The 21,100-nt window shown below is 37.1% G+C and overlaps 1 long non-coding RNA gene across 1 annotated transcript; it reads left to right on the top strand.

Annotated features, from left to right (window-relative positions):
- The first annotated feature begins 1,652 nt into the window (after nucleotides 1-1,652).
- LOC122982610 lies at nucleotides 1,653-6,356 on the top strand. The gene is made up of 3 exons (XR_006403501.1): nucleotides 1,653-2,539; nucleotides 2,875-2,999; nucleotides 3,584-6,356. It is a non-coding gene; the product is annotated as an uncharacterized LOC122982610 (long non-coding RNA).
- Nucleotides 6,357-21,100: the final 14,744 nt, after the last annotated feature.

Genomic DNA, 21,100 nt, shown 5'->3' with positions numbered 1-21,100 from the left:
TGGAATGAGGATTTTTATCTAAACCCAACATATTGCATTAAAGTCTATGAATCAAAAGTAAAACCTTAACAGTGCAGCTAATTTACTGACTTAAGCAACCAGAAAACTTGAAATAAATACATTTCAGATACACTAAATATGTCCTGTCAAAACAAATAAATCTACAAACTAAGTAACGGTAAAATGTGATAATACTGTACTAGATATACAAATAACGTCCCCACAAAGAACCTGATTGGACCAACTAGTATAATGGGTTTATAAGCATTAAATAATGGCTTAATTAGTGGTTAATACATCATTTACTAGTGCTTTCTAAATGATTTATAAACCATTTTGATAAGTTTAATCATAATTTTTGGGTTGCCAGGTTGTGAAAAATCCCTCCTTTCTATACCACCACATCATTTGCTTAATTCTTTGGGAAACATGATTTTCATTAATGACTTATTAATTATAACTACAGACCTGATGACTTATCAGAAAGTGTAAACATTGGGTCTTTATTAATAACTGCAGGACTGATGACTTATCGTGACTATTATTTACTATTTACAAAACCCAAGAACTTATTCTTAACTTTCTTTTGGGTGAAGCTAGAAGACAAAAAGACAAAACAGCACATTGAATGTTTTCAGCAGGATAAAATAAACCATCTATAATAGCACCAGTTTAGTTATTACTACAACAACATTCATACTGGATAGGCTTTGTGTCTGTCCCTGAACAAACAACCAAGTAGACCATCATAAATCATCATCGTAAATGATAATCAATCATTAACAAAGGGTTAAACAGTTCACATTTTATGATAAGTCATTAGGTCTGTAGTTATATTTAATAGGCTAAGTCATGTCCTCTACTTTCTTAAGTTGGATATAATTAGGCAACAAGGTATTTCTAATACATTCATAAAGGTTTTTTTTAGATCATTTTTACAGTATGTCAGAGATATGCAACCCTTTGATCCTCTGGAGCTTTTTGTGTGGTGACAGGGTTTTGGTTTTGGTAACGGTTGTGTCAGAGTTTGTTTGAGCTTTGTCTGTTGGGGTTTTTATTTTTTTTTTTATATCTCTCTCCATTTCCTTTTTTTGTCTTTATGTGATTTGTTTAAACACTGATTAGGATGTCTGCTTTTTTCTGGTCATGTCGTCAAAGGGGATTTTTTTGTATCAGAACCTGATACATTTTTATCTCTTCATGTTTATAAAAGTGGAAATTAGAAAGAGATTAACAGGGTGGGGAGGTTGGGGGGGTTGAGAGAGAGAAAAAAGTTTTTCAGGTTTTGTATAGATGCTTTACAATTTCCTACATTTATATAAAACAATGTTGCCTGTAACCCTTTTAAAACTTGAATTTAATGCCCTGAAAACCTAATAAACAAAGATTTAAAAAATAATAATAATAAGTCATTGATGAAAATGATTAAAGTCTGCAGTTATGAATGTTAATAAATTGTTAATAAATGGATTTTCGTCTGGATTCAGAAAGTGAGAACATCAGATGTCTTCCTTAAGAATTAGATAAAACAAATGAAATAGAAAGGAGGGATTTCTCACAACCTGGCAACCCAAACATTATGCTTATTAATGGTTTATAAATGATTTATATAGCATAAGTAAATTATTCATTAACCACTAATTAAATCATTAATTAATGCTTATAAACCCTTTATAAAAGGTGCCTTATCATAAAGTGGTAGAGACCAACTAATGGTGTAACTCAGATTAGCCTCAGTTTGTTCTACAACACAACTGCACAGTAGCTGCATCATGTAACGGAAGGTATTGCAGTGCAGTCATGGATGCATAAAGAGAAGTAGAAGTAAAGTTAAGAAGTAAAGTAAAGTTGTAAGTTGTAAAGTAAAGTTAGTTGAAGTCTTAAAGTCTAAAAGTTAAATATGGCGAGGTTAGCTAGGTTATGTTAGCTAAGCTAGCTTTAGCTTAACACATTCGCTATATGCTATATGTAGCTCATAAATGTTAGCATACCATTACCTAAAGGCTAACTTTAGGTTAGCTAAAGTTGTAAAGTAAAGTTAGAAGTAAAGTAAAGTAAAGTTCTCTTTATATATCCATGAGTGCAGTTAGTAAGCAAATTTTTATCAAAATCAGTATAAGACAATTTGGTTCATCCTGATATTACGATGGAAGTAAGTTAGCTTCAAGCTTTCAGTAAACCAAACACCTAGAAAATAGAATAAAAAGCAGGTAATGTTAGCTAAGCTAGCTTTAGCTTAATACATTCGCTATATACTATATGTAGCTCATAAATGTTAGCATACCATTACCTAAAGGCTAATTTTAGCTGCTATCTAACTGCTGTTGAAAAGGTTGTTAGACTATATTCTGCAGATTTTTGTATCATTGTGGGGATTAATTTAATCTATTGACTCTCAAGCACTTTGCTAAACCCTCATTTATACCATAGTATAACATGCTGCTACACTGTGGTACAAAATCCAGACCTTGCCGGGGGCAATATGTTTTTTTGTGTGTAATATCTTCTTCCAGCTGCTGCACCAGTACTTAAAAGTGCTGTAAGTATTTATTGGAGTGCTGTAAATAACTGTTGTATATAATGTAATATCTCTCAGACCCGGCTACTCTTTTTCATTTAAATTTGATCTAAATGTAATTTATTGTAAATTTGTTTCTTTTTTTTTAACCTGACCGAATGAACTGCACAAGAATTCCAATGTGCAAGTACTCTGTGCAAATGGCAATTAAGTCTTTTGAATGTTGAATCTTGAAAGAGCTTTACAGCAAAAAAAAAAAAAAGAAAAAAAAAAAGAAAAGTTGATTTTGACCTTGACACATTGGGACATTCCTGTTACACTGCCAGGTTAACCTATTATGGCATTATCTTTTAAAGGTGATGGCATCGTTCCTATTTGACTTCTACAAAGACCAAAAAAACAGAATGGATTCTGTTTTACCAACTGAAAAGGAGGTTTGAGCCATGAAGGTCCTGCCTTGCCAAGATTTAGGAAATTTATGGTATGTAGATGATTTATATGTTCAAGTATGTTATCACAGAACATGCATGAAGCAATTTCTCTTATCTAAGAAGGGAGGGATGGAGTGTAGAGTTTATGGTTTCTGTATTAGTGAGACTTATGCAACGTGTTCTACAGTTATTGGTACTTGTGCAAACATAAATTACCTGATCCACCCTTAATTTATAGTACATTAAATCATAGCTTGATTTTGTATGACAGTAATAGATCTGCAATCTAATGCAATCTAACACAACATCTCTGCCATAAATTCTACTTTTATGAAGCTTATACATTTTCAGTTTGTGTTGACGCTGTCAGAAAGGTGATAATACCACTTTATGTTTATTATTGAGGTTGTAGTGGGGGGGTGGTGGTGTACTGGAGTGCATTAAATGATATAATAATATTTTATCTGCTCCATTAACATACATGGGGGGGGGGGCAAAATATTAGGAACACTTGCAACACTTTCACACTCACACTTCAATATAATGCACTGTTCCACCTTTTTGATGTATAAATGAATGTATAAACTTTGTAAAAGTATAATTTATGGCAGAGATGTTGTATTGGATTGCACAGGTGTTCCTAATAAAATGCTCGGAGAGTATAAAGCAGGTTGAGGATGTATGGAAGCACCTGAGTGAGACCACCCTCTGCTGTAGAGGAGATGAACTACACCTGAATGACACCAGAGTCAAGGGAAGGAAATGACAAGTGTGTGTGTGTGTGTGTGTGTGTGTGTGTGTGTGTGTGTGTGTCTTGTTGATAAGCACGGCCTTGTCTCGACTCATACAGTTACTCATCATGTGGTTTTAATAACAAAGTGTTTTTTTCTGTTGAGTTGACGGTAATTTATGTCTTCCTGCTTTCAAACTGTGAGAAAAAACTGCCTCCTGCACAAAATAATACTCTCAGGACACTCTGCTACACAACACACACACACAAAACAGACTCCATATGCTTCACTGTGAACATATACACCATGTACCCGACTGTGTGTGTGTTTGGAGGGACCGGGGTCCACCCAGCTGTTGACCAGCCCAGACAAAGAAGTTGTTATCTAGGCAGCCGCAGCCCTGGAAGAAGGGCTACCTAAAATATTTGTGGATAAATGCACAAAGAACAAGAACAGAAGTTCAACATCTGCTGTGTGCATTAGTGACATGTAGAAACGATCAAATTAATATCCGTTGCTAACCAAATGCAGGCAGAGTGAATGTCACTCTATCTGTAGTGTTTCAGATCTTATAATACATCACCTGGTGCCTTTATCACAAAGCAACAACTTAGTCCGTCTCTATTTGGGTCACCTGGCTTCACTGAGCCTAACACTGGTGATTCTTGATAGAGAACGGAGATACATACCTGCAGGGAACTTTTAATATTGCAGCAACAAAAACCTGTTCAGCGTGGTGAAATATACACAATATAATCACACAACTAGAACTGAAGAAGAGGCTCTAGAAACATTATTTTATTTAACCTTTAACCAGAAGTAAAAGACTCTTTTTGGCACAAATAAGATATAAAACAAACATAATTTAAAATGAGAACAAAGAACAAATTACAGAATTTCAAAATATCAAAAAACATTAATCGACATTCAAAACATCATTTAGAATCACATTAAATGTGTCCAATGAGAGCAGCTCCCCAAGATTCAGGTCATTTTGCAACTGATTCAAAGCTGAGGGAGCAGTTAGTACGTAAACGCTCTTTTTCCCAGTTCAGTACAAATTTAGGGACAGTTAGTAGGAATAAATCCTGGCAGCAAAGACAATAACTTCCCATATTTTTTTGTAGGATGTAGATCCATCAGTAGGAAGGAAGCAGTCCAAGAACAGCCTCATAAATAAGAATATACCAATCGTTAAGACGAGGCAGACCGTCCAACCTGAGTATACAAAGATCTGAACTAAAGCTTACTACATAGAGTGTAGTGATTATAGAGAATAAATGGATTATCTATTGATGACGTATTTGCTGTAGTGACATTTTGTCGCTTTTTCAGTCACACAATAAACAAGCTATCATGAATACAAACTGTTAAAACCAGTGTCAGAGAGGAAAACTGCAGTCAGTGACGGAAATTTACTAAACTTTTACAGTTATTTTATTTACAATGATCTTGTTGAGTCCCTTCATGTTATCCTGAACTGCAATAATGAAATAAAAGTGTAAAAGCATCTATCAGGAATCCTGTTGGTTACAACTCTAATCACCTTTCATTCATCTGTCAATATGTTTAACTATCTTTCTGTCTGTTAGAAGAAGTTTTAAACCCTGAGTGAACACTTACTATTAGTGACATTGGAAATAACTGAAAAGTAATTTTATTGATATAATAAAAACATCACTTTTTTACTTTTACGCATCATCTTTATAGTAAACTTGGGACTTCTGTCTGTGTCAGGATCCTGTCTGGGAAATGACTCAGTTTTTTCCAGGGATCTGATTGGTCACCAGGTGTACTTTTGACATGTTTTAATCTGATCCTTTGACATTAACCTGCCGCAGCACAAGTTACCATGGTGATCAACCCCAGTTAAAAGTTAACCAGCTGCATGATACAGCACAAGAAAAAGTCCAAAGATAACCAGTTAACCCACTAATCTCAGTTTGTGATACAGACCACTGACCTCTAGTCGACCTCTCACTTCTCTAGAGAAGTGCTCCAGTGAACTCAGTGAACCCAGTTTCTCATTTCCTCATCAGATCACGTTTCACAATCAGATTTCCAGGTTGTCTGTTTTGCTATGATGCTGCAGTCAGTTAGTTTCTATTCTCGCCTGTTAAAGCTGCTGCAATTTTAGTTTGTAGTTTTCTGGCATCTGTGTGTCTGTTTTACCTGCTTCTGGCCTTCAGCAGCCTCTGATTTAATGGTTTGGATGTTTCTACGTCTGTTTACTGAACGTATTAAAGCTTCCTGTTAATGAACCAGCCGTGTCTGCGTGTCTGCAGTTGGGTCCTGCTTGGGTTTTGCATGGTATTGCTGTGTGTTGTAGTGGGAGGGATCAGAGCTGTTTCTTAGTACGTGCTATGATAATATAAAGGAAAATAAGTCAGTGTATTCAGATATTTTATGAAGCAGAAGAGTCACTTCTACTGTCTACTTTTTGTACTTTTTGTACTAAAACATTTACTTTGCGGAGTCTTTTATTGTCTTAAAGATATTCTTGTAGACATTTGTCTGTTTTAAACGACGCCTTAAAACCCGTTTACATCGTCAAGCCTTTCTATAGACCTCCCTTCTTGTTCTCATGTCCTGTTTTATTTCATTTTAGTTGATTTCTCTCTGTGTCATGTTTGTCTATTTTATTAATCTATCTGTCTCAATTTTGCATGTGTATGTGTCTGTAACTGTGTGCTATATAAATAAAAGCTTACTTACTTACTATTTTTTTAAATTCCTTAAAAAAATAAAAGACCTGTTAAATTCTTTTCAATAAGTTTTATTGAAAAGTTTATTTATGTGTGTGTTAAACAAGACTATTTAATGTTTCATATATGAGACTAGAGTGTGTGCACACAGGGAACTATAACAATTTCTATAAAGTTCTATATAAAACCTGAGAATTTTATTTTTAAAACATTTTATTTACTCTCCTTCAACGATCTACCGTTTTACCTGAGACAGAAAGAAAAACAAACACACACATAAAAACATAAAACTAGAAGAAATCACATACATAGAAGTATGGATCTCTAGTATATATATGTGAGTACATGTGGATATATTTATTATATATTTATTATATTTATTTATGTATTTATTGGGATCATGTACAGTGTTAAACATAAATGTTACCATTTGTACTGTACCAGAGTTAGCTTATTGCTAATTTTCATCTGCAGTCCCTTACAATTAAAACATGAAAGATCTCAATAACAAACAGTAAAAAGCAAAAAAAAACACAAGACACATAATATAAACTACACACAATAACACATCACATACACCCACAACGTCAAGTAGAAATGAATAATGTAAGCTTGTCAAATTAAAAGCAAGATCATTTGCGTTCATGAGATGATATTTAGAGTCAGTGGTTACAGAGCTGAATAGTTTTTTAGCAAATGTACATGAATGCATCACAAAACAAAAGGGCTGCAAGAGAATTTTGGCACATTTTATGCCTACATAGGAATAAATAAGGAATTTACTGTAGCAAACACAATGTTTATTGTCTGAGTGTATTGAACTGTATCATGTACTGGATGTATTGTTACATGCCTGTTACTCAGTGAAAGCATAACAAAGACTTTATAACAAACATAAATGAAATAATGTGGCTTCATGCGGCTTAATTACCTTCAAAATCAGAGTAATATTTAGTAACAAGAGTGTTTTATAATGGGGCCATATTGTAGTTCAAACAGTTTCCCAGTTGTGTTGTAAACTGGTTTTAAGAGAAAAATTCTGAGTTTTAATGTAACCTGAGCCGAACACACATCCCTTCCCCCCCAAACACACACACACACACACACACACACACACACACACACACACACACACACACAGCAGCCCATAATTTCACCCCTTCAGAGGTACCTATCTAATCCCCCTCTTCATTTTGTTGCTGGGCTCCTGTTACTTAGCTACCAGTTGCCACGGTTGCTTGGGCTGATGGGGTTACCTTGGCAACCATACCCATCCCATTGTGTGGTGATCCAGCCGCGGTGGGCCTGTCCCAAGGATACACACACACACACACACACACACACACACACACAAGTACGCACACAAATGCACCCAGGGATATCGTTAGCCCCCTCCTCCTCCAGTACCCAACGCCACATGCCTCCTCAACACACACACACACACACACACACACACACACATTCCCACCCCCACTCAGCACACAGCAGCAGCTCCTGGTGAGGAGGAAGGGGCTGAGCCTTTACACAAAGACACACACACACACACACCTGTTAACAGCCTGCGGTTGATTTCTGACCACAAAACCATCAATCTTCTTCCTTCACCTGTGGAGAATATTCTCTACGTGTGAGTGTGTGTGTGTGTGTGTGTTAGAGATTAATACCTTTTACCACTAACAATCAATTTAAACTGTTGCACTCCTTTCCTCTCTTTAATTTCTTCCACTCCCTGATTCTGCTCCTCGTTCGTTAAAAAAGAACCCGGTTAATTGTGTTTAGAGATACTGCTGTGATTCAGTGTGTGTGTGTGTGTGTGTGTGTGTGTGTGTGTGTGTGTGTGTGTGTGTCTCATACTCCCTCAGCTAGGGTGCTAATGTATTCACAGACAACCCGCTAACATAAACACTAACACTCTTTCAGTCAGCGCCACATACTGTTTTATACAAACTCAGAATGAATAATCAGAAAATGACCTGTTCATTTTCATTTGAATGTAAACACCTGCGAGCTCCCCGTCCGCAGGAGCCAAACAGAAGAGGGATTATTAAACAATGATGTCATTAAATATAGGGCAAATCATTGTTCATTCAAGCAGGCCATCCTTCTTCTCTACTTAGAGCGCTCAGAGCTGAGAAGAGCTGAGAACTAAAGAAATACTTCACACATGATTTGAACTAAATCAGAGAAAATCACACTGAAATAAATGAAGGACACACTGAGATTAAAGGAGGCTGAAGTTTTCTTTATGTGAGCCACATCATGTTTTGTACCACTAGAGGGTGCTGTTGATTAACAAGAGAACATCCCCCCAAAAAAACCAGCAGCAGGGATTCAGGAACAAAGAATAACTGAAAAATGGCACACAAAAGAAATAAAAATGAGAATTATAAAGGTTTAACTGTTGATTTTTACAGGTTAATACACTTAAAATTCAGGTTTGAGACCATATTTGAAAGGGGCGAATGTATGGAACAAACTTTTGGTCTAACAAGATTATGGTCTAACATGGTACTTTTGTGTTTATGGACATTACATTGTTTAGTGAAATAGTATTTCCAGTTGTTTATTGATTTATTTAGCTGCTCTACTTCACTTCCAACAAGTATGAAGTGAAGAATAGAATGAAGAACGATGTCTTGATGAATGTAGACGGGTTGGTATAATAAGCTCTACATCTCTTCTGTCGTATTTAAGAGGATTTGTTTGACGGTTTATATTCTGTTTGATAACATTTACATGTTTCTTTATGAGAGACATGTTTTTCTTGCTGTAATCATTCCTCCTGTTCATACTGACCATTAGAAGATCCCTTCATAATGACCTTACAATGGAAGTAAGTGTCCTCCTTCTATGCAAAAATGTTTTTAAAAGTTTATCTGAAGCTAATATGAAGCTTCAGCGTCCAAATGAGTCAAATCAAGTAGATATCTTTCAACGTTACAGTCTTTTTAGTGCCAAAGTCCCTCTTTTTGTTACTATACTTTCACCTGCAGCTCAACAGGGAAACACTGTCCGAGGAAACACAAAGAGGGAATTTGATGCTAAAAAGAATGTAAATGTGTCAGATATCCACTTGATATGACTAACTCAGACTGATGAAGCTGAATAGAAGCTTCACATCAACTTTTAAATGACTGTGTGGACACACTGTGGGTTTTATCCTCCATCACTTCCATTGAAAACACATTTGAAGGATCTTTTAATATCCAGTATGAACAGGAGGAATGATTACAGCGAGGAAAACCTCTTTCACTGTTCATATGGACACCTGACTGCTGGTTTAACACACACTGGAAAAAGTGTGAATTCATCCTTTAAGTAATTTGCAAATGCCAAAAATGAGTTTGAGATAAAGCAGATAGAGTTTGCATCCTGTATATATATATATGAATTATGATGATGATGCTTGAAGGGAAACTGCGTCACTGCTGGAGCAAAAGATTGGATATATCAGGATTATCATTAAGAAAAACATGCATCTAAACTGAAGATTTAAGTTTTGATAAGGTGGTGAAAGTTCTATAAAGATATAATCAGATTAAATACCTCCAATCTGTTTTAGTGTTTTTTTTAGGTTTCACTCCATCTGAAGAGACTCTATTAGTTTGTGAAACCTTCCCAACCCAAATTAAGTACATTCATTTTTTTTTTTTTAAATCTAATAGTAAACATTTATTTCATTATTTCTAAAAAGTACATTTTTCTGTAAAATGTGCACCTCACAGGTTCAACACTAGAACATGTTTTTTAAGAGAATAAAAGGAAAAAGAAATAACATTTATGACTATTATAGTTTATAATACACAGCAGCAGCTGTTACTGGAACATTTACTGGAGAATTAATGTGTTGTAGGTAAGACTGGGTTTACCAGTACCAAGTAGTATCAGAACTTCTCCAGTCAGACGATACCTGCATTCAGTCCTTGTTGTATCCAGATCTAGAAAAAAATTCTTCTCTCTTGGTATCGGTATCACTTTAAGGGTACTGGTATTGGTACTGGTATCATAATCTGGTTGTAGGGGAACCTTACTCACATGAAATGTGTGCAGGCAGAATAATAAACGATGATCGTAAGAAGCAAACAAAAGCGTTTGTCTCTAGTGGAGGGAGATGAGGGAGAGTAGGAAGAAGAGAATATGAGGAAAGTTTGGTTTTATTTTTGTTAGTTTGACCGTTATGTCACTCTCCAGGTGTAGACGTCTGAGAAAGTGATTAATACACTAGAAAAAAATACAAACAAATCCATCAAGGTCAGGAACATTAGCAGGCAGTTAAATCAGATTATCTAAACTACTTATTTTTGAGTAAAACACAGATGAACGTTAACAATATTCCTCAAACTCTCCATTTTAAACATCTGTTAGATTTTGTGGAGCCACATCATGGTTCATACTTTCATACTACAGTTGTTAGTGCGTGTTATTTAATCAACATTTTGGTTCACTTAATTGCCAAATCCAAATCTACATAATCTGGTTAAACTAGGAATTTATTTTATCTTACTTTACCCTCATGGACTTAAAGCTGTTGCGACGTGCACGGATTTCAGCTAATTGGTGAGAAAAATAACTGAAAAGAATGACAAAAATCTATAAAAACAAGACCAAGACTGTGGAAAAAATGAAACGAATTCATCCTTTTACCGACATGTTAATTCTCTCTCGATGTTTGTAGGTCTGCTGCGTGTACAGTATGTTGCGTTTACAGCAGGCAGAGAATCGTTTCATGTCACGCTTCACCAGCAGGCTGCATTCATGAACGCAAAGCAGTTTCCATAGGGTGAATAAACACGCTTTACATACGGCGGTGTGTGTGTGGGAGGGAGCGTGTGGATGGGGAGTCTGTGTGTGAAGGTATGGTTTTTGTTAGAAGTGTTTGTGCACTTGATTATGACAGAATCGTAGCGGATTTAATTCAGTTTTTACTCTTGAACACTGAAGAAAACTCACTCTAACAGGTGATTTAGGAGTTAAATGTTCGTGTAAGTGTGATATACTGTAAGTGTGTGTGTGTGTGTGTGTTTTGGTTAAATATAGGCGCATATGCAGGCATGTATGTATGACAGCAGGCCTTTCAAGAGTAAGATGCATATGTGGACACAAAACAGCCTCCACAGGATGAATAAACATGCGTTACATACAGCAGCTCATTACTGCACGACTGTGTGTGTGTGTGTGTGTGTGAGGGTTTACGTGTGTAGCTGACAAAGAAAGCATTAATTCATGGTGTGTGTGTGTGTGTGTGTTAGTCGGAGATGTCCATGTTATTAGTTCTGGAGCAGTTAAATATGTGTTTTCTACAGTCCTGCTGTGCTTATGGAGTAAAACCTGTTTCACCTACCAGTGACTTCCAGTCTGTGCTACATGCGTCTCTTCTTTGATAAGGCCACAAACAGTTGTATGCTACGCTGCGTTAAAGCAATAATCTTGCAGATTTTTGTTTAAATAAATGTCTGCTATCAACGAATGAGGTAACACAGCGGTGACTGAGCCTATAACCTACTGATGAAACCTCTTGCATTTGCAGTATTATGAGTATTAATGAACTGGGTGTCAGTGGGCTCCCAGTTAGTGACATGTTTTCCATCATCCAGTAGTGGTTGGTCTGCTAGAGAGGGTACGCAGAGCTGCAGACTCGCTCTTCAACTCACTTGTGTGTGAAGCGGCATGCTGATGTCACACAGACAACGCCGTTCGGATCTCTGTGAGCGAGGTCCAAAAACACACCTGAAATTATTGCTTATCGCTGTAGGTGCTGCCAAAGAGAACGAAACGCAGATCGTCGGGGTTGTTAATTTAACAAGTGCAAGAATGGGCAGCCCTCTCATTCATTTGACTTGGATCGCTGTGTTGGAGCAGGTGGATGCAAAGGGCTTCAACAAGAAAACTCACGGTCATCTGGTAAGAAATTTGAATCTGGCGTCATCATAACGTAGCGTCAAACCCCCCCCTCAACCCACACCTTTGTGATGGTGGATTAAGGGAGGAGGTTGTGTCGGGTCATTTCTGTTACTTTCTGAAACAGATGTGGTGATTGGCAGCTGTGTGAAGGTGAGACAGGAACCGGAGTTTGAACTTCTCTCTCTCTCCTTTTTCGCTGATGACACAATTATTTCTGTTACTTTTTATGTGAATAACAGAGTGCAGTAATACTAATGTCTTCCAGGAGAGACTGTCTGAAAATATGCTCCATTATCCCCGTATTAACACGATGTCACATTTCCCCCGTCCACCTCATAGATATATATACATAGACGTCGAATGGCCTTTGGATTGTACATCAATGTCACCAATATTGAAACAGGCAAGACAGGCCTGTAAACAAATACGAGTAAATGGGAGAGCTGTGTTTTTTCTGGATATAAAGCACTATAATGTTTACATTTCTCAACTGATTTCAGTGAGTCATTTTTATATTTAAGGGTTTATGATCTATGTTGAGTAGAAAAAAGGTTTTTTTTTAAAACACGTTGATCATAAATCGGTTGAGAAATGTAAATGTTATAGTAGCTGGATTCTCCAAACACATGATGCTTTGCTTCTAATGTTTAATCTGTGCAATCTGATTGGTGCCAAACTCAACTAATGATCCAATTAAGCCTTTAATAAACCTTCATATAACCAAAACCCAAAAGTCACATGCTGTGTCTCAAATCGCATACTTCTGTACTTACACTTAACATTTTGAGCGCATAAGTGCGTTCACACTGAGAAGTATGGAAAAAAATGCAGTGCACTGTGAGTAACCCGGATGGTACATATAAGTTATACATGTGTTTTTAGCATTAAGCACCACTAAATTGTTGTCAGATATAAGCCATCAGTATGTTTTTTGGGTTAATTTAGCGATAACGATAACGTGAATGCTAACGTTAGCTAATGTTAATTTGCGATCGTCATCTCCAGTAAGTGCACAACGGCTGTGTTTGATTTGAGACGACACTACCCTGTAGAAATTTGCGCACTACGCCAGTAATACATAGTGTACTAACAGAGGTATGTGATTTGAGACACAGCTACAGTCTCAGTCTTTTCTGTGCAGGCTGTTTATGATAAGATGATAATTAACTTTCAAAATGAGGACAAATGAAGTAAAAGTGTATTTATTTTCTTTTTGGCATATTTATATATATATACATTCAGTGAACCTGTGATCTTTATGATACAGAAAACCAGATGAATCCAACTGAAAGCTCTTATTGATTCTTCCACTTCACTTCACCTTCAGTCATGAAAAAAAGATGCAGACGAAAGGGAGAAGATGACTTAATCATGGATTTTTAAGTCATGGTACATTTGAAAAATAGATCCTACCAAAGGAGATGCAGATCAGTATTTGAAAGCTGTTCATTTCTGAGAACGGATCGTATGTTTACACCTTCATGTATGTGAGGAAACCCAAAGTACGATGTGAAAAATACATAAAACATTTCTCCTTTTCATCCCTCGCAGGCCGACTCCTTTCTACAGATTTGAGGTTTTATTTATTTATTTATAATTTTATTTGAGAGGTTTTATAAAAATCTAAAAGATGTATGTGTTCTGTACAGGTAAACTAAGTGTGGACCACATAAAGAAACAACTCATTCCCACATCTACAGGCCTCATCTGAACATAAGCAGATGGGCTGTGGTTCGTCTATTCTCTGAGGAAAAGCTGAGGACGATTTCACGTAGAGAAGAAAGAGACACATAAAAGACAGAAAACAGTGAACTGAGGAGGAAAGATAGCGAGAGATAAACACGATCCAAGTTACATACGGATAGTACTTACAAACAGTGGTCATGACGGATACGCCACCATGTTGGAGGAACTGATACTAGAGCTGCAACAATTAGTCGTTTAATCAATCTGAGACTATTTTGATAATCATTTAATCATTTTAGCCATTTTTTTAAGCAAGTTCAGCTTCTCACATGCAAAAATTTGCTGCTTTTCTCTGTTTTTCATTATTGTAAATTGAATATTTTGGGTTTTTGGGCTGTTAGACAAAACAAAATATTTGAAGACGTCATCTTGGGCTGCAGAATATTACAACATTTTATAGACTATATGATATGATATGATTTATTTATGGATTACAGACACAAAAACAAATCCAAGGGATATCATGTTAAAGTGAAAACACTTATTTCCAACGTGGTCCCAATCGATTATTGGACTAACTGATTTATTAAGAAAAATCATTGCCAGATTAATCAATAATGAAAATAATCCCTGCAGCCCTAAATTGATAGTGTTAAAATCTACCACTGAACATTGTATTGGTGTGATGGCATTCAGTAACACTGAAAAGCTTATACACAGCATCATTTAAAGATATATAATATCCATCACTTTTTCTTGCATCGTTCTAGAGCTGAAAGAATTAATTGATTAATTGATCAGTTGATTGGCAGATTTTTCAAGAGACCAAATGGTCACGTCCTACCGGGACTTTTTCTGTGGTTTTTGGACTCTTTGTGTGTTGCATATACGTTGCCTGGTTTTGTTTTTTTCTCTGTTTCCCTTGTGTGTTTCCTCCTGTGTTCATGTGCACCTCCTCTCACCTGCCCTGCATCACCCTTGTTAGTCCGGCCCTGCTCCCAGTGTCTTATCCCAGTTTATCTGCCCCCAGTCTGCCCGTGTGCTGTGTCACCTGTTGTCTGTTTACTTTAGTTCCTGTTTTATTTTGAAATATTTTCTCCTTGAGTCTTGTCACCTTTACTTCCTGTGTTTGATTACCTGTGTCTCGTTTCCTTCACCTGTGTTTCATTTGCAGTCACTCCCTGTGTATTTATAGTCTAGTTTTCAGTTCGGTCTTCGTCGAGTCGTCTGCTTTCGACCTGCTTTCGACCTGCTTTCGACCTACTTTCGACCTACGTTTATTCCATGTTCCTGGTTAGTGTTCCTGTGTCTGTGTCTCCTGCGTTTCTGGTATGTTCCTGTGACTTTTGCATTTTCATTAAATATTTCTGCATCGGATCTTGCCTGCCTGCTGTCTCTGCATTTGGGTCCACCTGCTCCACTCACCCACCTTCATGACACAAATATTCTCCGGTTCCAGCTTCTCAAATGTGAGGATTTTGTGCTTTCCTTTTCTATTTTATATTATTGTAAGTTGAAAATATTTGGATTTTCGAGTGTTAGTCGGACAAAACAAGCTTTCATACACTTTCATAGAATAATTAATTAAACCTTGTGGGAGTTTAGGCAAGTATGGCAGTCAGTTATAATCATATTCTCCATACAACCTCCAGTCATGTACGTCTATCAGGAGGTCGTCTATATGAACCTCTGGCGCTCGTTCAGTCTGCCTACAACAACGCTGACTCCTGCCCTCGCTGCTACACTGCTGCCTGCTTCAGAGATGAACTCCCTCCACCTCCTCGACCTCCTCCTGTATTAACATTCAGTCGGTTGTGAATTGTTAATATTTCTTTTTTAATTTTCATATAACGTTGCATATCTCAGTCTCTGCCGGGGGGAGTTTGTGAACTCAAGGCCAGTCTGTGTCAGGCTTAGATCTGTTCCAGAGCATCACATGAGCAGAACCACACTCTGTTACAATAAATAGTTAAAATCTTGATGTGACTGAAATAGATTCGCTGAGAAGATAATAAGTCAATCAGGTTAAGTAAATTTTATTTATATAGCAGCAAATCACACTTTTCACACAGAGCAGGTCTAGATCGTGCTCGACCCTACAGAACCAGGCTCTTCGTGGGCGGCCATCTGCCTCGACTGATTGGGTTGAGAGAGACAGAGATGCACAGCAACAATAATAATAACAATATCAACTGTAATAATAATAAAAATATGACTCATAATAATAGTAGCAGTGGGAGTCAAGCAGGCAGCAGGCGGTCCGCAACCACGATCCACGGAAACCTGCGAGATGAGAAAGCACAAAAGATGCCAAGTTAGTAACATGCGTTAATGGTACATGAATGCATACAGATGGAGGAGGAGGAGAGGAGCTCAGTGCATCATGGGAAGTCCCCCAGCAGTCTAGGCCTATAGCAGCATAACTAAGGGCTGATCCAAGGCGAGTCTGGTCGGCCCTAACTATAAGCTTTATCAAAAAGGAAAGTTTTAAGCCTGCTGCTAAACGTAGAGAGGGTGTCTGTGTCCCAGATCCAAACTGGAAGATGGTTCCACAGCAGAAGAGCCTGATAGCTGAAAGTTCTGCCTCACGTTCTACTTTAGGAACCACAAGGCCGATTTAACAGTTTTGATTAGAGTGACAGAAATGATGCACACATTAACATGACAAACATTAACACAATAACACTGTTTTATACACAAACAACAGTACAGAGGTAAAGTTCACTTTGCTAAACTGAATTAAGTATATTAAATATAATATAATCAAGACTATTGAGTATATTGAATGTTGGACTATTTGTATGCTTGTGCGTGGACACGTCTGAACTTAAACCTGATTTCAAGTCAGCACAAGGCTTCCTAAAACACAAACACACACAAACACACACACACACACATTGACAGAGCTTTCAAACTAATTTACTCAACCGCTCACACAGCATTCAATGTCTAATCCTTAATTCAGACTGTAATAACATTACATTTTTTTCAGCATGTGATTGCAGACGGTGTTATTTTATTTTTTTTTATAATGGTAAAATATAATCGAAATAGTTTTAATTAGACAGAGTTATTTGCTTGTGGTGATGAATGAGCTGGTTGGTGAGTAATGTTCTATTGTGACTGTGACTCATATAAAATGACTGATAAAAACAGTGAATGAAAACCGTGAAACAATTTGCTGCTCGAAGCTTTTTCTCATCATGAAACAGGATTCATGAGTGACAGATGATTTAATGTCTAATCAAATACATCACATGAAATATGTGCTTTTTTTTAAAATGACACTTGTTATAATGATGAATTTAACTGTCAAGCAATAACACTGGCTGCTTTTTTAAAGCGGAAACGATTAGTCAATAAATATATTAGTTTATCAACAGAAAATTAACTTTTTGCGAAATCTTGCAATTTAATTTAATGTATTTTTTTAAAAAATAAAACAACAGTTAACTGGTTCTAGCTTCTCAAATGTGAATATTTGTTGGTTTTCTTAGTCATCTGATATTAAATTGAGTATCTTTGGATTTCAGACTGTTGGTTGGACAAAAAAAGCAGTTTGAAGATGTTGACTTGGGCTGCAGGAAACTGTGAATGATTATTTTCTGACACTTTATCGAGCGTACAAGTAAATAATCTGCAGATTAATCAATATTGAAAATAATAGTTAGTTGCAGGCCTACTTGCATTTCAGCATTTCATGGCCTTGTGATATGCAGGAAAGTCCAGACTGCAAACTATGTTTATGCAGCAAAGTACTAAGTTTAATTATATAATTATGTAAAAACTGGCCATGTGTCATTTATACTTGACTAATTAGGGAACAAGACAACAGCACTTGAGACAAATGTTAAAAGGTGAATGACTTTCTGTTATATTTGTCAGCAGTGAATATGAAGGAGTGTGTGTGTGTGTGTGTGTGTACAAGTGTATGTACTGTATGTTAGGTGTGTATTCCTGTATGTGGCAGACCACATGTATTTGCATGCGTGCTTCTACATCCATGTTTATTCTGCATACATTATAATGCCACTGTGTGTGTGTGTGTGTGTGTGTGTGTGTGTGTGTGTGCCTTGATCAGTTTCTATATTTGATTGCATATCTGCATGTGTGTGCTTTTGTGTGTTTTGTACTTTGTGTATTTGTGTGTGTGTATGTGTGTGTATGTGTGTGTGTGTGTGTGTGTGTGTCAGCCAGGAGTCAGCAGCAGACCTCGTCCTCGACGCCCACTCACACTCCCTCCAGCTGACTGGCACCATGGCAACTGAGAGATCCAGCCAGCCGAGCAGGCGAGGCAGCCAGGGCCCTGTGTGTGTGTGTGTGTGTGTGTGTGTGTGTGTGTCCTTGTGTCCATCTATGTGTGTTAAGGTGGGTTTAGCGGATTTGTCTCTTCAGTCCTTGTTTGCGTATTTTCTGTGTGTACCGGGAGCATTTACATATAATATGCGCATATCCTCCTTCATACCCAGCCGTGTTGTACATGTGTTAACTCATGCATACATATGTTTATGTGCATGATGGTGAGCACATATGCATTTGTGTGCATGGTGAATGTTCATTTAGGCATGGTTGTATGGCTCTGTGTGTGTGTGTGTGTGTGTGTCTGGAGGCGTGTGTGTGAGTGTGTGTGTGGCGGTGGGTGTTGTTCGGCCGTTGCTGGGTCAGACTGAGGAGCTTTTTTTTCCACAGTTGCAGCAGGAAAGGCAGCAGGACTGAGAGAGGCTGGGCTCCTCACCCTCCACCACTGTCATCTCTTTATCATTATAAGAGCAAAGGACAACACAACTATTTCTGACTGTTCCTGAGCTAGATTACTAACAAAGGTCATCAAGACTTTGCAGTCTGGGTTTCTGGCCTGGACATTTTGTCCCCCAAAAATACACATCTCATAGGAGAGTCTTAAAGAACAGGTTCACAATTTTTCCAGTGTGTCTTAAACCAGCAATCAGGTGTCCATATGAACAGTGAAAGAGGTTTTCCTCGCTGTAATCATTCCTCCTGTTCATACTGGATATTAAAAGATCCTTCAAATGTGTTTTCAATGTAAGTGATGGAGGCCAAAATCCACAGTGTGTCCACACAGTTGTTTAAAAGTTGATGTGAAGCTTATATTCAGCTTCAGCAGTCTGAGTTAGTCATATCAAGTGGATATCTGACACATTTACAGTCTTTTTAGCATCAAATTCCCTCTTTGTGTTTCCTCGGACAGTGTTTCCCTGTTGAGCTGCAGGTGGAAGTATAGTAACAAAAAGAGGGACTTTGACACTAAAAAGACTGTAACATTGAAAGATATCTACTTGATTTGACTCATTTGGATGCTGAAGCTTCATATTAGCTTCAGATAAACTTTTAAATACATTTTTGCACAGAAGGAGGCCTGTGGATTTCACTTACATTGTGCACTAAATATGAAGGTGAAGCCAGCATGCTCTTAGCTTAGCAAAAAGACCAGTAGCAGGGGCAAACAGTCCAAAGGTAACAAAATCTGCATACCAGCAACATAAGCTCAAGCTCACTAATTCACACTTTATAAATTGTTTCTTTACTCTGCAAAAAAAAAAACTGAAGTGAAAAACGACAAGTGTTGGTTTTACAGGAGGTTGCGTGCTGGAACTACTTCCTGCCCGGCCAAGAAATAGTCACGCAACTCCCCATAAAACCACAAGTGTAACCAACCAAGTGTAGCGTCGTATATTAAGGTACAGACATAGAGCATAAACCACTAAAAAAAGAAAAAAAAAGTTGCACAAGTACACTCAGTACTGCACTCAACCATACATGGCTGTTGCACAAACACCATGCCAGCTGCACCTTGGTCTTCTCATCTAACTCCTCCCAAAATGTTGAACTATTCCTTTAATTGCAATAACAGACACTGCTAGAAAAGTCACCCAAGGTCCCCAAACAGTCGTCTCTCCATGTCTGCAGAGACCATTAGGACTCATTAGTCAAAAATTCCAGTCAACCATCTTCCAGCACAGTCAGACATGTAGCATCATTTATGTTCACAGCAAAATATCTGAAGTAACATCATGTTTTGGCTCTTTGCTTTCTGGATCACCCATAATAGATAATAACTGAAAATCTGTACTTTAACATTCAAATTCATAAAACAAACATGTAAAACCCACAAAACTCATGAGAGGACAAATGATCTGTGCAGGAGCATCAGACCTATACATATACATATATATGTATAGGTCTGATGCTATATATATATATATATATATATATATATATATATATATATATATATATATATATATATATATATATATATATATATATATATATTCTATGGATATATATATGTATTTATTTATTTATTGTGGATATAGAGATGAATAGGACTGAAACTATGAGCTGATTAATTGATTGGTCGATCAAGAGTAAAGTAATTGCCAACTATTTTGTGAATGAATTAATGAATGAATTAATCATTTATAAAGCAAAAATTCCACCATCTGCAGATCCCAAACTTCTCAAATGTGAGGATTTGCTCATTTTTTCATTTTTATGTGATAAATCATCTTTTTGGACTTTTGGTCGGACAAATCAAGCAATTTACAGACGTCAGCTGGGTCTCTGGGAAAATGATGACATTGTATTGATTAAACATTTAATCAAAAAAAATATTGTCAGGTGAAATGATGGTGGAAACGTGTTGGTTGGACACATTGCACACAGGAAACACTTGAGCAAACAGTTTTTTAGTTGTCTTTTAGGGTCATTTAGGGTCACTTTTTAAACAAGATTATACAATAACAAGATAAATACAATTTGACCGTCATTATCTTTTGCTGCATCTTGTTAATATCCCAGATTCCATTGTGTATGTGTATGTAGTAGTCGTAGTCGTAGTCGTGGTAGTAGTAGTAGTAGTAGTAGATAAAGGGCTTAGTGGGGGCTGAAAGGAGACTAGAGGATTGCTGGTATCCCAAATCTTGATTTTGACTTGACGGAGTGTGAAGAAAGCTCGTCACTGTTGTGGAAAAGTCCTCGAGCATGACTCTGATCTCTGCAGCTGCTCCGTTGATGCCACTTGAAGGCTGACAGAACAAGACAAGTGTAAGTTTTCATGCCATGCCGCAGCTTCATCCTGGTTTGGGACGGTTCCCCGCCCTGTGC

This window comes from Thunnus albacares, chromosome 5 (genome assembly GCF_914725855.1).
Source record: "Thunnus albacares chromosome 5, fThuAlb1.1, whole genome shotgun sequence".
NCBI classification, from domain to species: Eukaryota; Metazoa; Chordata; class Actinopteri; order Scombriformes; family Scombridae; genus Thunnus; species Thunnus albacares.
This window is presented reverse-complemented; position numbering and strand designations above follow the sequence as displayed.